The sequence below is a fragment of the Sciurus vulgaris genome (genome assembly GCF_902686455.1).
Source record: "Sciurus vulgaris genome assembly, chromosome: 3".
Lineage (NCBI taxonomy): Eukaryota > Metazoa > Chordata > Mammalia > Rodentia > Sciuridae > Sciurus > Sciurus vulgaris.
The window spans coordinates 23,338,193-23,344,192 of NC_136463.1; the positions used below are offsets into that span (position 1 = coordinate 23,338,193).

The 6,000-nt window shown below is 51.8% G+C and overlaps 1 protein-coding gene across 1 annotated transcript in view; it reads right to left on the minus strand.

The window, feature by feature from the left end:
• RARA (retinoic acid receptor alpha) overlaps positions 1-4,812 on the minus strand; it is a 42,970-nt gene extending 38,158 nt beyond the window's left edge. Inside the window, exon 1 of the mRNA XM_079135230.1 lies at positions 4,685-4,812. The gene's annotated coding sequence lies outside the window, so the exon portion shown is untranslated. The remainder of the gene's footprint in view (positions 1-4,684) is intronic.
• Between the last annotated feature and the right edge of the window lie 1,188 nt (positions 4,813-6,000).

Genomic DNA, 6,000 nt, shown 5'->3' on the forward strand with positions numbered 1-6,000 from the left:
TTGCACTATTGATTTCTCACACACTGCAGCAGGACTGATGGGAGGGGCGTGATAAATCAGCACCACCACCCCCAGACAGAGAAACTGAGTGGAGGTGGGGGAGGGGTTCCTGCACCATAATTTGTGGCCCATTGGGAGCTGCTTGGTGGGGAGGGGTGTGCAGCAGAGGAAACAGAGAGGTTGAGAGGAAGGAGGCAAGATGCGGGAGAGGGTATTGGATTGAGGCCTGTCTGAAACACCTCCTCCCAGCTGAGTCTGAAGCTAATTTCAAGAAAGTAGGGAGATGGATGTACCAAGCTTGGGCCCTGGACAACTCCAGGGGGCACCATTCACTTCATAGTTCAAGGAATGGCTTCCCATGCAACTGCATGACATGATGGCCCTCAGGGAGAGAACACAGACTGAATTCTGAAGGACCACAATTCTGCACCAAATTTCTTCCCCTGAACCCCCAATTCTCAAATGCTCATTCCTGCCTCCAGGCTTCAGAGGAGGGGTCCCTTCAGATTAGTGATCAAAAGCCTGTACTAATCCCTCCACTCCTTAGACTCACTCCCTTCCTTTGTTGAGGGGAATGACAAACCACCACCATGACCTACTGGGCTGTTGTGGGGAGGCCCTGGACTTGGCAGGAGGGAACTCACAAAGGGCTCTGGAGTATGGAGATTGTGTCCTTGTTTTCCATCTGTCCCTAACTCATCCTGCAACTATGGACAAATCCCTGACCCTCTCTAAGTCTCTAAAATGGAGCAGCTGGAAGGGCTGTCCCTGCTGTAAGGTGTCTCCAAGCCCCACTGCTCGCCAGCCTATGAGTGTGTTGGAACCTGTCCAGCACCTCCATTCACACCATGGCCACAGGCCACCCAAACAAAACCCAGCCTCTTTCCAGCCTGGGCATGGACTCTTTCCATATAGTAGAGACTTAATAAACAAACCAGGCTGGGATTTACCCAAGACCCTGTATAAACAAGCAGAGAGGGAAATAGACTATGTGTGCTGGCCTGAGGTCCCCCTGCTGCAGTAGGGGAAGGAAGTCCAAGGAGGTGTGGAGGGACAGTGACCAGAGAAGTGACCAAGGGGCCTGGGTTCAGGTCTCAATGCAGCCAGTGGCTGGTTGAGGGTCCTAGGGCAAACCACATTCCCTTCTAGGCCTCAGTTTCCTTCTCTGTAACCCCTGTAACCTTGGTAACCTTTGCAGTCCCTTCCAGTTCTGAGTAAACTTGGGCAGAGAGAGCCCTGAGGGGTCCCAGGACTCCTCTGCCAAGCCTGGCCCACCTACCTGGCCAAACCCTTCTCAGCAAGCTCCTGCTCATACTCAACATGTCTCAGGCTCAATCTGCCACCCCCCACCACCCTTCCTCACTCCTTTGCCTGCCCGCTTACCCTCACCTTGGCCAGCCCCTCTGCCTGCCCCGTGCTTTTCTGCACGTCCCTCCTGCCAGGGGACAGACCAACTAAAAATAGTCCCTGCAGCCTTTCTCGCCCACAGCTGCCCAAAGAGCAGGAAATGAGGGGGGCAGGGATGCTCATGCCCTACCCTCCCCCACCAACTCCCAGCTCAGAACCATGTCCAGCACTCCAACCTGGGGCCAGTGCCAACTTGGCCATCTCAGGGGCATCCCACACCCCTTCCCTAGGGGGAGGTTTGCCCACAAGTGCCTACAATCATAGAGCTGCCCCTACCCTGTGGGTGGAGGAGAAAGGACACAAGCGGTCTAGAAGGAAATCTTCCCAATTTCTGACAAATCAGTGCCAACCACATTGTGGGCACTGCAAGGGCAGGTCCTGGCTCTACTGGCTGCTCTTTTAAGGCAATGGGAATTGGTGTAGGGAAGTTTGTGCCAGTTTCCTTTATCCTGACCCAGCTGGAGGGAAGACAAAATAGTGCCCCAACCTCAATTATGCTAATTCCCTGCTCCCCAAAACACATGGGTGCAGATATAGGGGTTTCCACAGCCACCCCCGCATACCATGGGAAAAAAGCTAAAAAGAACAGCAGAAGATCTTTGCTACCCACATGTAAAGATAGAAGCCTGGAGGCGAGAACAGGCCATGCCTGCCAGGTTGGGCATGCACTGCCCCTCAGCTGAGTCAGAGACTGGGAGGGAGAAGCCTAGGTGCTATGGTGCCAGGGGCTACAGTGCCCTCACGCCACCCCACCTGGGATTCCTGACACCTCCCAGTCCTAGGGGAATGCCCTCCCTATACAGGAGGCAGGAAATCAGCTTAGTGACTTTCTGGAGGCCTGCGAGGGAGCCCTGTCCATGAAGCAGGCGGGAAACCCAGGAGTCCTGGCGCCGAGCCCAGAGAGTGAATGAGAGAAATACCTCAGAGGGGAGGAAATGGCCCAGATAGAAACAGACACATGGCGCCCCCAGCAGCTCCCAGATGTGACCCATAAGGAGGTACTGGCCAAAAGGGCTGGATGGGAAAAGTGAATGTATTTCTCAACAGGAGGAGAGAAGAAAAAGAAGCCATAGGAATTGGAAGGTGTGGGGCAAGCCTGGCTCTCACCTCCTTGTCAAAGTCAGAGGTACTGACATTAAGGTCATCAAATACCAACAGGGTCCTCAGGTGCCCAGTGTGTTTCCCCTGCCATAATCTCCATCCCCCAGCCCATTTGTTACTGAGCTTCCTCTGGCACCCCTTTCCTGGGGCCAAGCCAAGCAACCAGTGAGCAGGCCCAAGGTGGTGCTCAGAAGGCCTGGGCAGTGCCAGGGGCAGCCCTCATACCATCCTCCCACTGGCTTCCCTCCCGCTTGCTCTCAGCCACCACACATATCTCAGCTGTCGAATCCGATTAGAGCTCCTGCCCAGTGAGCTGGACAAGGAGGCCACTGGGCAGGGGAGAGACAGAGACAAGGACACAAAGCAGGAATGGCAGAAGGAAGGTGGAGACAGGGCTCAGGGGAGTAGCTGTGGAGCCTCAGAGGAAAAACAGCAGGGTGGAGAGATCTGTACTCTGACCAAAGTGCTCTGGAGACATCTACAATCTGCATTAGGGGAATTCTGCAGTACCTGGGGCAACAGCTATGCCTGGTTCCAAGGTCCCCCAGATGGACGAGGATGGGGGAAGGAAACTGAAGGAAGAGAGAGTGACCTAGATTTAAAAAAAGGATCCCATCCTAGAATCTTCCAGCTATAACTACTATTTGCACTGGGCTTTACCATACATTATCTTATGGGGTCTTAATGGCAGTGTCTCTGTCAGGCAAGTCTGGCTTGCTACTGATAATTTCTACAAATGAAAAAACTGAGGCGTGGAGAAAGGAAAAACTATAAATGCACAGTTAAGTGGCCCTGGGCTGAGTCTCAAATTCAGGCCTCTTGATTCCTGGTCCACTGCTCACACTCAATTTCTATTTTCTTTCCTGGATCAAGAGCAGAATAAAGTCTGAAGCCACTCCATTATCTATCCTTTCCTCCAGAGGCTACCCTCAGGAGACCCGGGGAGCCATGGAGGAATGTAGAGCACATTTCAAACCTAGACAGTTACCAGTTAGGTACATGCCACCCACTCCCACTATACACTAAGAACCTGAGGGGTTTCCTCAAAGTGTGACCGGTCTCTATCAACCTTCTCCATAGTCTACTACTCACTGAGGCAAAATACACATGTTTTCTCAGACAGGTCATTCACCCTTTCTATAAACCCACTAAACCAGAATATGCCCTAGATCTCCAGAAAGTAGAGACTGTCAGTCCACAACGAGAGAAAAATATGCCAATATCAACAGTAGATGAAATTCAGACCTCTTCCGGAGAGCCTGCAGGAGGGCAGAAGCTTGGGGATCTCCCAGTTCTATGGTAACACCAGGAGCCTGAGACTCTAAAAGCCAAGAAGCCCAGGGAGCTGGTATGGCTGGTCAACCTCCCCGGTCTTGTCTATACCCCATTTCCCAGGCACCTGGACTGAGCCTGTTCTGGCCTGGGCCATACTCTTGGATCCCCCCTCTTAGATGCACACAAAAACCTCTATCTGAAACTTATAGATTTTACAACCACATGGTCTTCACAGACAGACAGATACACACACACACACACACACACGGAAGCTTTTTGAAATAGGCATTGAGGTATTGGCAGAAATAAAGGCTCTAAGTTGAAAGAACTTACCCTAGAGGAAAAGGTCACTAAAATGCACATAATCTCCACTACCCTCTAGCAAAGCCCTTGGCTACCCAAGTGTGAGATGAACCTGGAGGGGACACTGGTTCCCCTCCCAGGTGAGTAGGGAGTGGGGTCAAAGTCCTGAGCTCTTTAGGCAGGAAAGCAAGAGAGAAATCCCTTAGGCTCAGGTCCCTCAAGCTCTTTCCACTTTCTGTTACCCCATCATTTGCCAGTTCTCTGGTCTAGGTGAGATGGGGGAATGGGAATTGGGCAACACTGCAAAGGTGGGTACAAAGGGTGTGGGGCCTGGGCAGACCTTCCCCCAACTTTCCATTCTTGGAGAATGAAGACTGCCTCAAGCAAATGTGGGAGGGGTGCTAGAGGGGGCAGGGGTTTTGAGCTATCAGACACCCCACTGTTCCTAGGCTCCCACATCCCAGGACTACAGTGAGCAATGGGGGAGGAGGGATGGGAATGCCTGAACTGGTGAAAAGGGAAACGGCAATATCAGAAGCAGATGGGCCTGGCGAAAGGCGGCAAAGGGAGAATTGGGAAGGGGCGTGCATGATCCTACCTGCTCAGGTGTGTGCTGGCAGGGGGGCGATGGGATTCCCAGGAGAACCGGGGAAGCCCTCTCAGCTCGATTCAGGATTCCCCCCTGCTTCTGGGTTAGGCTGCTGCTAGAGGCACAGGTTCCCGTTGGGTCCTAAAGTCCACTCTCTAAACAGTAGGCTCTCCCGCCTTCTACTACCAGCTCTGACTGGGTCGTAAGGTGCAGAGTTGAGGACCCACGGGGGAAAAATAACCCACTGGCAGAAAGGTGAAATGTGAGTAATGGGCTGGGGACAGGGACATTCCAGGTCTCAAATACAGCATATGAATGTTGTAAGCTAAAGACAAGAATGGCAAGGGGCAGAAGGAAAATTTCTTCCTGCCTGTCCTGAGCCAATGGATTTCGACCTTTGGTGCAAGAGATGAGGGTAAATCTCTACCACTTCTGTTGAGCCATTCAGCTACCAAGAATTTGGGGAAGGAAACGTTAATTATTGGTGGGTACTCAACTTTTGTCCTCTTCCTCATATACTATAGCAGTCTCCCTCATTCTGACCTACTATTCTTAAAGTGCCTAGGAGGCCACCCCAGGGGAAAATCAATTGTCAGCAAGTAAAAATGGCAGAGTGACTTAGATGGCAGCTGGAAACTGGCAAAAATCTTTTGTTTAGCTTTTGCAATGGTGGAATTCAAACCCAGGGCCCAACACATGCTAAGTAAGCACTCTACCACTGAATTATAACCCAACCCCAAGAAACTGGCAGACTTTTATCACTAGACTGAGCCTCAACAGGGTCCTGGATCTTTATTACCAGAATGTGCAAGTTAAGAGTATCTTCCCAGGTACCGTTTTGGACAAATATAGCAGGTAGAGGACCTCTTAACACAATAAATAGATCAGCTTCCAGGTCGCTGACTCAGTTTAGGATAGCCAATTTCTCTGTAGCTCAAAAGGGAGAATTTGTGGGCCAGGTGGGCCAGGGAAATGATGGGTGAGAAGTCAGCAGTGCTGGACTGAAAACATTTTGCAAGGAGAGTTGCACATTATCTCCAGCAGCAGAGCAGGGAAAATGTCATGGGGTGAAGGGCCAGGGGAAGTCCATGACAGACTTGAGGGGAGAAAGCAAGGCCTCTTCCTAGAAGGGGAGAGGGCAACAGCAAGGCCACCACCGCTTCTGCTTGCAGGAAGAACTAGGGAAAGGAGCTAGACAGTAAGGATGGAGGGCCCCAGGGTGGAGTCCATGGGGTGAGCTTAGGTCAAGCCTTTCACCCTAATGTGCCTCAGTTCTCTCCCAGCTGTTAAACAGGGCTCTTGGTTCTTCCCAGGCAGTTAATGAG